The sequence below is a fragment of the Thunnus albacares genome, chromosome 8, assembly GCF_914725855.1.
Source record: "Thunnus albacares chromosome 8, fThuAlb1.1, whole genome shotgun sequence".
NCBI lineage: Eukaryota > Metazoa > Chordata > Actinopteri > Scombriformes > Scombridae > Thunnus > Thunnus albacares.
Window position 1 is genome coordinate 6,782,322 of NC_058113.1, and position 12,697 is coordinate 6,795,018.

At 41.8% G+C, this 12,697-nt stretch overlaps 1 protein-coding gene across 1 annotated transcript in view; it reads right to left on the minus strand.

Annotated features, from left to right (window-relative positions):
- Positions 1-12,697, minus strand: part of zfpm2a (zinc finger protein, FOG family member 2a) — a 118,203-nt gene that overhangs the window by 64,400 nt on the left and 41,106 nt on the right. The gene's annotated exons all lie outside the window — the stretch shown is intronic.

The window sequence follows — 12,697 nt, forward strand, 5'->3', positions numbered from 1 at the left end:
TCTGAAACACTAACACACAGTATAAACATTTAGTAATGTTTCAAGGAAAATACATGTATAGTTTTGGAATAGGCCCAAAAATAAGATAATCTGAGCTGCATTATCTCATTCTTTCTCTCATTCTGTCTCCTCTCTCCCCCTCCCGTGTTCCTGCTGTTGCATGCTGTCTTCCTGGTGCTGCAGTGGAAGGTGGGTAAGCTCATTACAGAGAAATAATTAAACATTGGTGCACAGCTGGTCGTCATCACTGAGAGCAACAGCCACCGCTTGATGCATTCTGTTTGTCCTCAGATAAGACCCACGGCCTTTAACCGCTTGGATGCAAGTTCCTGTTTAGCCCCGCTTGACACACAGCTCAAACCATCCCCGGCCAACCATTCTGATTTCTTTCCTTTCCCCTTTTCTTTCTTTTTTTGGGTGGGATACATGGAGGAAAAGTGGGTAGTGGGTATTGTAGGTGCGAGAGGTGGGTACAATTCAATTTGTGCCTTTTGTGGTCCACCATGTTTAGGTGCCAGTTGTGTGTATCTCACACCAAATGTTGCCTGAGGACCTTGGCTCACAGATGGCTTGTCACATCTGTTGCAAATACTAGTGGAAGATCTCCACAAAAACACCCATGGATGAATAATGAGTTCCCTTCATGGACTGTCTGTATGTTCTCTATGAGTGTTTACAGGTTTACTAACATTGCAAAAATCTACTGACAGATGTGGCTTGTTATCATCTGGGCTACTGACAATTTCTGTCCTTATGAGTCCAAAAAGTCTTGATGTCATAGTAATATTTCAATCCCAAATTATTACCTATTACCTATTAACTTACACATCAAAAATACATTTAGAACAAATGCACAAGTCATAGTGTTTAACCTGTCAAACTGCAAACAGTCAGAACCAAAAGGAAAGCTCATCATTGACTATTAGCAGATTTAACAAACCTGTGTTCTCTCTTCAATGTTCCTCATCATCCAATTCTCAAATGCCACACACATGGCCAAAAAGAGCTAATGATATGGCTCAAGAGCTGTACCCCCTCCTCTGAATCCCAACCAACCCCTCTCCGCCACCTTCACCCTCTACACCCCCCAACACCCCCTCAACCACCACCTACCCCCCACCCCACCCTCGATAAGATCATCATCTGTCGCTAGACTCTAGGGTCTGTTCCTGCACTCCACAGATACTTGGCAGACCAATGAATGTCCCTTTGTGTGGAGAGATCTTCCTCAGATAGCACCCAAGATGCTCCACGCTGGCATCTGTTTGTTTTTTTTTGTGTGTGTCCATTTTCTGTTATTGTGCAGAGGAATAGGGAACCTCTTCTCTCCCTTCAGTGGCATATGACTGAATACTAATATGTTTCTCAGTGGCAGGGTGCCAGCCTGGTATGATTTAAAGAATAAATGGGTGTGGACTATTGACAGATAGAGACACTTTCTACTTTAAATATGATGCAATGTTTCCCCTTTTATTGCCCTTAAAGGAGCATTAAGGTAAGGAAAATCATATTATTCCACACTGTCTGACTGTATCACATATACAGTATGGTCTGTATCAGCTCGTTCCAGTTCTTCATTGATGTTATATGATGTTTACACTGATTGAAATATTCAAACCCATGTGTTTTATGGCTGCACCATGCAATCAGATTGAACATTTCTATATAGATGATTTTCTTGCATCATTTTATGCACATTTTTGCAGCTAATTCAGCCTGACGTGTTTGGCATCTTTGGAAACGTTTGGATCTCCACTGGAAATTAAAAGTTCTAATGGTTTGAATAAAGTGTGATGTTTATAGAGTTAAATGTTATAGGAATATAGGATAACTCTCATTTTAAATCTGTTTTATCTGTTTTTTAAATAACACATTTACATTTTTTCATTGCAAAATGCTGTCTAAACAGGTTTGACTCAATTTCAGACTGCAACTTAAAAATTCTTTTCCTTAATACTTCAAAATGCGATGATAGATTTCTCTATGAATGTTTCTATTAATGTACATGAGGTGTAAGACTGAATTTACTTAATATAATTTCTGGCCTGGAGTTAGGTCTGTGCTAATGTTCAGAAATGACAAATGACATCATCAACTTGCTACTGCAGATTAACATTTGTTAAAGCAATGGATCTGCTTGAGCTACTTTCAACATGAATTAGACTTCTCTAACTAGTTCAAAGAGCCGACTTCACGGGGGGAAAAAAATCCCTGGAACAGTAAGAAAATACCATGATTACTGATCCAGCAAAAGGTGTACTTCACTATCTTCCAGATGTCTTGAGTATAATAACAGTAAGGGTGGATGTTATAGGGAAACAAAGAACGACAGAGTGGAGACAAGTGGGAAAATATGCTTGAGCTTCACACTGCGGACGATCCCTCTTGATATCAAGCAGTACCTTTGAATCAAAGCAAATAAATGACTGCTGTTCAAAGTTCAATAACCTGAGCGTGGCAATTCAGAGATGTCCTACTGAATCCCAGTCATCTCCACTGATAGGCTGTGTTATAGAGCCAGCAAATGGGCTATAAATTAATATACCATGAGAGAGGCATATGGGGTGAAATGGAATGCACTGTATCGGTTCAACAAAAGGTGCCACATCTTTAAAGCAGATATGTGATATGAAATTTTACAGCTGAAGGAGAAATGTCACAGAGCTTTGATAAGAGAGCGATGAACTTTCTCCCCCCCTACCCAAACCACTATTATCAGGTCCAAGTGAGCAAAATGCATCATTTATAACCCACAGCTCACACTATTATCTCTGAGAAAGGCGCTTGTTTTAAAACACTGAAGGAACCCATCCACCCACCACCAGCACCACACATCTCCTCCTCCTCACCCACCTCTACCCTCCCCAACCCAACCCGGTTAAACCCGCCTAGATGTGGCTGCTTCTGGCGCAGGTCCCTTTGAACAGCAAGGGGGAAAGAGTTGACCGTTTGCTGGAGAGCAAGTTTCCAGGCAACCACATGAGTTTGGTCAAATGAGGAGTGGGGTGTGTTTATGTGTGTGGACAAGAGAGAGAAGAGTGGGGGTGATTTGGTAGGGGGGATTCACCCTTTAGGTCAGGCTTGTTTTCAGGCGGTGTACGGCTTGGGGGGAAAGAGTTAAACAAGCCAAGGGGATTAGGGCATTTTAGCTCTGACACTCCACACAGGCTGAGCAGGGGGTTGTGGGGGTTCATTGGATGGAAGACACCCACCCCCCTCATTGTAGAAAGTCTCAACAATGCCTTCAAAATAGAGCTCAGAGACAGCTAGGAATTCAGGTGTTTCAACGCCATTGGCAGTAAAGAATGTCGATATTGGACTCTTCTGAAAAACATCTAACAGATTACATGAAATGCTGATGAAATTCTGATTGGTTAAGGTAGGGGGGAATATCATGGTTAATGCAAATAAAAATGGTAAAGTTATGGTTAAGGTTGGGCAATTAAGGTCCTTTTCAAACCTGCATTGTTTAGTTGAACTCTGGTTCGTGTTCCCCCTTGGTACGATTAATTTGGGCAGCAATCATACCTGGATGTGGACCAAAACAACCACGCCAAGACAAATTCTGACCTCATTCTAACCTAACTACTAGGCGTACCATGCAAGTTTGTGCTAAGAGCTAAATGGCTCCCTTAGCCAGGTGCACTTTGCATAGTGGGATGCTGATGTGTGACTGGAGTAGCAACGAAGTGCGTTGCCTCCTTGATATTTGGGCAGCTAGGACCTTCTTTAGGATCTTCTTCCTGTGTTTACTTTCTCACTCCTACCCCAGACATAACTAACCAGTGAGAGGAGTGAATGTCCTCACGTGGCTTTCAGTGATGCAGTTTGATTTTCTTGAACTTTTCCTGTGTGAAAAGAAATGCAAGAGGAAAATGCAATTTACACTGATTAGGACCAGAGCAAATTAACTATGGGTTTAAAAACATTACTTAAAGTTTAGCAAAAGACGGTGGTTACAATTATTAAAAAGGCAAACCTGAATTGCAGGTCTGTGACAAGACTCCTCTAACGTGCAACCCACCCGTCCTCCTTCTCAACCTCCACACTCTTACTTTCCAGTTCGCTACATTAAAGATCACACTACTTCCTGCATTGGTACTGAATGTTGGCGTTGGATGTAAATCATGAGGATAACCCAGGATCTTGCCCATAGCCCTCTTTGAATCTGAACTGAAACAAAGAACCCCACACACACTCACTCACATGCAAGAACTTGCTCCTGCAGTACATTATCAACATGGAGACTGTTGTTTGGTGTCATTGAGCAATTGAAATATACCAGCTGTCAAGCACTCAGTTTCATCAAAAGCCTGGCGAAGTTAGCGGCGGGCCTGCTGACAACAATCTGTGAGACATCCATCTTTAGAGAAGCACTACAATTTCTATTGATAGCATGTAAAGGGAGACAGCAAAACTTAAAGAATGACTGTCCTCACACAAAGATATCTCCCTATCGCCGACAACATCTAGAGGACACACACCACTCCTGCTGCAATCTGATTATTTTAAATGCTTTTCTTAAAATTTCAGAACCATCAAAAGGACATTACTCCACCTGAGTGTGTCAGGATGAATGAGTAATTGATGGTATGTTCGTTGGGAATGCATGTATTTGAGATGGATGGATAAAATGGCTAAGAATTTAGCTGCAAAAGGAAGTTGTTATTTTGGCTGCTCAGTCTTGTCATAAATAAGTGTGTAAAACACAGCATGACATGAAATCGTTATATTTGGAAGGAAATATAGGTAGAGACTGGATTGGAATATCCTCTGTGCTATGAAATATCTAAACAAACAACTTTTTAGCAAGGAACACAAGTAAACAACTACTTCAGGTCTTGATATTCTGCAGTTAATTCAGCAAGAGACTATTTTTAAAGTACTCCTGAATCTCCTCCCAAGTCAATTACCAGCCTGCAACTTCCCCTGGGTAACGGGGAATTCTGTTTTTTCCTGGGTGACCTAGTTGTCTTTTGTGAGTAGGTTTTAGCCGGAGCAGTTTGACAGTCAACAGATAAGATGGATTAAGCTTTTTTTTTTTTTTCATCCAGTTTTGATGTGAACAGCGTAAAAGCGGGTTAAATCATTGAGTTTCAGGAGTATTTTTAAATGCCTGGAGATAGCGCGATAAAGGAGCTAAACCTAAGACTTGGGCTGGGAAGGTCAAGGTCGCAGCTTTGGAGAGCAGCTACCCGGCGACGGGGCCAGCTCTCGTCTCTCTCAGAGCGAGCTGAGCGCCACAGCCGAGTCCACCTCTCATCACTCCCAGAAAAGATACACGAAAGGAGTGAAACAAAATCCAGCGAGGGCTCTACAGGCGACATCAAAGAGCAGTGCACCCTTGCTTCGCGTGGGTGCATGTGAGTGTGTGTGTAAGTAAGCAAGTGTGTGAAAGTGGAGGGGAGGGTTGTTTAGTTCCTGCGTGCTTTTACGTGCATGCATGAATGAGTGTGTGTGCCTGCCAGTGTGTGTGTACACTGTAAAATATCGTTCCTCCATGAGCAACTAGCTCCATAATTATGTTTTGATTATTTGCGAGTACTAAAATAAAACAGCAATTAATCTGTTGATGTAAGACAGAAAATAGAAGTACAACGTACATATTAAACAAACCAGTTTACCGAGCGATGCAGCATTAAAACAAAATCACATTTTGAGAATATAATTTGTACAACACTCCCCCCACCCCCCCCCACCACCACCGCCACCACCACCACCATCAACACCTCCCGTTCCCGCCTCCCCCAAACCTGATCTGAGGCGTGCTTAACATGTGCATAGGAGCTGACAGCCGTACAATCACGTGACGCAGCTCAGCCAATCCTGAATTCATTTGAATTTTAAGCTGCGCGGTGATGAAGCCACTTGAGCAAAAGAAAAGGTGAAGAGGCAACTGAAATAACAAACAAATCAAGAGTGATGCACCGGGTCAAACACTGCATGTAACATGTTTGTTTATCACATGTCACATCTGGCCAACACTGAGAGGTTTTTGGTCTGAAACATTTCTGAGGGGACATATTTAGACACATTTTGTGGACGTGTATTCCCCCACTGCTCCTCATGTCGGTGACAGGGGAGAGTAATCCTATACACAGGCTGCTATTGTGAAATGAGAAACTAGCCTCCTTCACTGCCAGAGACCAGATGCACCTCTCTCTCTCTCTCTCTCTCTCTTTCTCTCTCTCTCTCTCTGTCCTAATCTGTAAACGACTTAAAGGAGCCTTATCTCCGGGCTCTTCTGCTTCATTTCATGCTTGATTTACTTTAATTTGTCTGATAGGGCACAAGGATTTGGAAATGGCCCATCTTTCGGTGGAAAATGTTCTGATTTTTCTCCGGCATTGTTATGTGGAGGTTTTTGACTTTTCTCTCCCCCCCCTCTCTCTCTCTCTCTCTCTCTCTCTCTCTCTCTCTCTCTCTCTCTCTCACACTCCTTCTCTTTCTCCATCTCCATCTCTCACCCACTCCCCCTCCTCCTCTCTCTCTCTCTCCCTCCCTCCGACCCTCCCTACCTCCTTCTCTCTCCATCATCTTTTTTTTTTTTCTTTGGGGTGGGGGGAGGAGGGGTGATGGGGGGGGGGAGGGATCTTGCTCCAGTGCAACAGTCTGTTTGACTGCATTTAGATTCGAGCTAACACAGCAGAAACAAGTTTTCCATGAGGTGTGATTTTGTGATGGGTGACGGCGACACTGGATTCGTGTTTGCCTTTCAGATCCACATTGGGAGCAGAGCAGCCGAGTGCTTCAAACCACAAAGATCTTATGTTTAAGTTAAGAGACGACTGGCCCTCCAGTTTAGCAAGTGGGTGAGCGGCTGGCGCTGATAAAGTTGCTCCACAATGAGGGACAGGGACGAGCGACATGTCTACAGATGCCTCGAGTTCTTTTTCTGCTGGCAGAACTCAAGTACTTGCATGGCTGTCTGGCTGCTCCCGTCACCAAGACATTTTCTCACTTCTATTTAGTGACTGAATGACAGTAGAAGCAGTGAGCTATGATTAGAGAAGCCCATATCTTACCAGATCCTGAATAATCTCCATCCCCTCCCACCAATGAGCAAGGCACAGAGGCGGCACAAAAAGCCAGAGAAAAAGAGACAAGGAGAATGGGCAAAGCTGTCCTGTGTGTACAGAGATGTCATATGGCTCCAATGGCCTCCTCTACACACTCAGCGTGACCACTGAGAGGCAAAAGAAAAATCTAAATCTGTACAACCTGAGTCAGTCTGACTGATCTGAACAGTGGTAGTCATAATCATTTAAATTTGTGCAGAAAAAAATGGAGGTGATAAAAAACAAACAAACACTGCAACATGAATTGGAGGTCTACATTAAACAATTAAAGTCATTCTCAACAGCTACTTACATGTGTGAAAAAAAATCTATTTCCCACACAAACTGACATTAAACGTCACTAACCCCACCTCCAAACACAATGTGCAGAAACAAATGGTTAACTACACACACATACACACACAGACACACAGAGGAAGAAACAGGGAGACCATTGAAATTCATCTCACAGCCTGAATTTACTTAACTGCGGGTCTGTGCGCGGTGATAAACGGAGTGATGATCCGGCAACACGTCTTTATCCATGCTTTGCTTTAATTAACGGCGGCTTGTTTGTTGAAAAGATGATTAATATGCCAATGAAAATTGCATAATTGAATACCACAACACTCGCACAATCAGGGAGGAACATGCCATTTTTTATTAACTTTTTATTATCATTATTATTACTATTATTTGGTATTTTAATTCACTTGACAAGCGGGCCCCACCCCCCACCACCCCTGAACAAAAAATAAGAGGAGGCGGAATTGGCGTGACCAGTGGGCCCAGCTGGGCCCAGCTGTTCATCACCTATGAGAGGCTTTCACAGGCAGGGGCACTGTTCTGATATCAATACCTATCAGTGTGAACGCTTTGTGTGTGTGTGTGTATGTATGTGTGTATGAGACAGAGAAAAGGTTAGGGGGTTGGGGTTTTGGGAGAGATATTGCATGGATGGGATGAGTGCATTCCTATGGCCAAATAATAATGAGAAACACCAAACTGAATGAAAGTAAACCAGTATTGCACACATGCATATGAAACTAAGCACTATCTGAAGTGCTGGCATCCAGATTTTGCAAAAAGCCTTGCAAATTCATGTATGAAAAAGAACTACAAACCAAAGTCACTCAAATATACTCTGTAGTTTTATTTAAAAAGGCCAAAAGAAATGAAAATTTCCACATGCAAGTAAGTTTCAGTTGAGCAATCCAGTTTACCCAGTATTATATCCCCTAGCACAGCTTGCACAAGTGTCTCCATGTTAATGCTAAATACACACATCAAATATTCAACCAATTACAATGATACCTCTTAGAAAAACGTGTGCCTGGGAGGGTAAGCATTGCAGAACAAACATATTCAGAGAGCTAAAGAAAGACACGATGGGTGTCAAGTCCCTGGGGGCAGAAACACCACCACCAACCGCGTTTTAAGTCAGCTTCATATTTAGCAACAGCTCTCGTTTTTTTTCCTGCTGAATTCTTTGGACTTGTTCATGTGAAATAATAATCACAGTAAAAAAAGATATCATTGTGATTTTTTTTAAGTGGACATAAATTTGGTTGAGATGTGGACAAAATGGTTGGGAGTGAATTATCTTATTAAGGGCATTCTCAGTATGCCACATCCTACGTATCCATACAAAACTAGAACTGAATATGGTGACATCTTCCTCAGATGATAAGAACGGTGATTGCATTTTGCCCTATTTTAGATTATATAACTAACAACCATGAAGTTCCTTCATAAAGCCTCTTAGTATAGCGGATCAGTGACTAAATTTGCATCAAGGCGATGCAGCACAGGAGTACAGTGATTTGTCTAATCTCTTGTTGCATATTTCATCATTATAATCACACATTGTGAAATGTGTGTGTGTGTGTGTGTGTGTCTGTTTGTGTGTGTGAGTGTGCGCATTTTTGTTACCTCATTGGGACCTTTTCCGGTATAAACACCGACCTTGTCAGGAACAGTAGTCCTCATGGGGACCAAAGCCTGGTCCTAATGAGGCAAAATGTCAATTCTGAGGTCCTGGTTAAGGTTAGTGGTAAGGTGTGAACTGAGGCTAGGTTAAGGTTAAGGTTAGGTATGAATTGGTTATGGTTACGGTTAGGGTTAGGGTTCGGGTTAGGCTGTCCACAGTGAAGTCAATGTAATGTCTTAACAAGCATAGCTACGCAAACTATGTGTGTAGAACATGTGTGTGTCATTCTGTATGTATGAGTGATTGGAGTCTGTACGTGTGTGGCAGTGGTGGAGGGGGAGGGTGTTTTCTCTCTACACAGGTGATGCATACAGTATAGAGCCTTCATCATCAATCTCTTAAGAAATAAATGTATTTGCAATAAGACGGACAATGTTTACACATAGCACTTTGATTGCAATTTAATTTTACATCGCTCAGGGCCCAGAACTCACAGAGAAGCTGATGATGTACTTTCATCATCAGTATCAGCAATCTCAGTGTCATTCATGTTTTGTGAGACTTGTCAGAAGACTTTTGAATAAACCCCTGGAGGAGCGAGATAAAACCTTCCTTTTCTCAGAGAGAATTGCCATGATGCACGTCCAAATTTCTTGATTACAAGACGAGGGGGGGAGAAAAAAAATAAAACCTTGAATGAAAGCCTGCGCGGAAAGTTTTCAGTTTGCTGATATAACAGTCAAGTGTGTCTATAAGTCTACTTAAAACGCTTAGGTATCAGTGGAGACAGCTGCGACACCCTCGTCTTATGATTCTGTCGAGACAGTACACTATCAAACCTTTCATACCGTTCCCAAGCTACATTTCCGGTGACAAAAGCTTTGCGAAAGCCTCCTGAAGGATTCATCTATATCCTAATATTTCCAATCCAATTTAACTGGAGCAGCCGGAGTGGTCTGAGCACTAGTTTACCAATCTTTGCTTTCCAAGACTCCGTGTGCTGAAGGCTTGAGGGGTTCAATCAATGGCGCTTTGATCTCGGCTGGAACCATAATTATTTAACATTGTTACAAGGATTTCTCTAATCCATCCTACCATTAAATCCCTTTTACACCCTCATCTTCTGCAGCCTAATCTGCATCTGGGTGCTCCGTTTGTCTCTCTCCCTCATTTCGGCTCACCCCTCCTTCCTTGACGACACCCTGACTTTATAATGGACTTGGGTGCCGAGTTAGAAAATGCCTGTTTACTGAGAGCAACCTGACTGAACTGTGCACAAATGGACTGTTGCTGTGAGAGAATTTAAAAGTTTTCCTCTGTATTTGTACTCACTTTTACTTTTAGTTCAATTGAAGCCAAATGGCAAAAAGGTTCTGCAGCTAAAATGCAAAAATATGAACAATACTTCATGCACCATCGATTACATTTAAACTGAATTGAGTTATCTCAATAAAAACCACATTAACATTAATGTTTCCACCTTCATTTTAGCGTTTTCATCGGTTTTTTTACACCAGGACAGGAAGTTTCTTTACATGAACTGAGGGAATTTCAAAGTTCAGGTGACTGATGCCCAAAAGGTTTAATCCCATCTGTTTATTTTGGTGATCACTTTGACTCACAACAAAAAGGGCCCACTGTCCTTTTGCAAATATTTGCGTGTCTGTGTTTCACCATGATATAAATAGCAGCACGGGCAACTGCAAACATTTGTTGAGGCACCTGCCACAGTATCGTGGCCATCTGGTCTTCCAATTCTCCTAGCATGACATATGTGCATTAAACCTGAAATGGTTATTGTTTTTTTTTCTTTATTTATTTTTTGGGAGACTGAAAGAAGACTGATCAGCCACAGACCTTTCTGGGTTGGCTGGAGTCAAAAATGAGACTCGAGAGTTTTTACATCTGAGTGAAGCTGCGTTTTCAGCGTGTGCATGTTTGATGTCTTGAAAGGGGAAGGAAGGGGGGGGATGGATGAAAATGGATATCGTTTTCTGGGCTGTGGGGGGAGGATTCTCTTTGCTTGTGCTCCGTCTGTGTCCGACTGTCAGGTAGATTCTTAGATGGCCACTCCTTTCGGCTGACCCCTGCTTCGCCCTGGCCAATGCCCAGCTGGCAGTGGGAGCTGAGCAAGCTGGGCCACGCCAGCCGTCAGGGACAGCCAAGAGAAGAGATTTGTGGACAAGGTGATCACATTGCTTCTGTCACACTCCGTTTGCATCTCCTTCTTTGCGGTGTGACTTATCTTAGGTGTATTTGCTGCTATATATTACATTTTGATGTCACTACTGTATATGATGCAAAAACAGTAGGGAACAACTACTTAGTATTAGAAGTTAGAGAGTAGAATTTACCAATGTGGGATTTAAAAGGTCGACACTTACAAACGGATAGTAGCATAAGTCACTCTGTTGGTTGATCACACTCACAAAGTAAGGTTTTCAGAAAATGTTAATGAGCTGTTAGAGAGCAACTCATGGTGTATATAAGTCTTCTTTTACTTACAGACAGAAATAAAAATGAATTCAAAATATCAGTAATGCAGTTGTTTTACATGTTGTTGTCTGTAATGTTTTGTCTGTTAAAGGGGAATTCTAGTAATTTAATATTGCACTTTCATGAAGTTGGGGGAGACTAATTAAAAAAACTAGAAAGGTCAATTTTAAAGCAGCAAAGTCTGAGACATCCTGAATTTTAGTATCAAGGGTAGGCCCTCAACACACTACATCCTACATTTCCCATAATGTAACTCAATAGTATCTTTAGAATGTGATTGCTTGACTGGTAAGTGTCAATGTCCAAACTCCATGCCCTCAGTTCGTAACTAAGGCTTTCTGAATTTTCTAAATTTGTTGACTAGGAGCTGAAGCCAAAAAGCCAGACTTGATGTAATGTTTTAATAGTGTTTTACTCTGCAAAGGTGTGGTCAAAAACAACATCTCACAACAGATGACAATAAAGTTGTGTTGCCTTGTATTCTGTATTCATTGTGATATAGTTATGAAACTTACTAATACTGCTACTAATAAATCACATGCAGAGGAAATGTATGTGTAAATTCTGCATTACAATAAATTCAGGTCAACAAGTTTACAACCAGTGTAGTATTGATCAATTATAGAATAAATATGTAATCAATCAAACTTGGTCATGTCCATGGTGGACAACAGAAACTGGCAAATGTGCAGTTTCTATAGTTAAAGGCCAATATCAGCTTCTAATCTTGATCCAGTGGTCCATTAGTTTATAATAGTATATAAGTATTAACATACTGTATGTATAACTAAATAGCACACTGAAGAAAATCCTACTTTACAGGCTAGACACTTCTTAGCAGAAATGACAGTGATCACAATTACAGTGCTCTTAACGAACCCTGGATTTTCATGACTTTCATAGGGGGTTGTGGTTTACACGAGCAAGCATTTAGATAAGGCTGAGAACAAGTTCATTAGCGGAGTTAGCTAGCTAACACACACCATTCCCAATTAGCCTAGAGGAGAGCAAGCGGGAGAGAATGAGAGAGACGGAGTCAGATTCTTATCACCACTAGTCCATGAAAATGAATAGAATAGCATGACATGCTATCTCCCAAATCAGCGGCTGATTGCGAAACATCCGTGACGAGAAATGAACACGAGACAGAAGATCAGTGCACAGATTTGCTTAAGGACATACTTGTAGAGACGAGGGGAGAGAAAGGGAACTC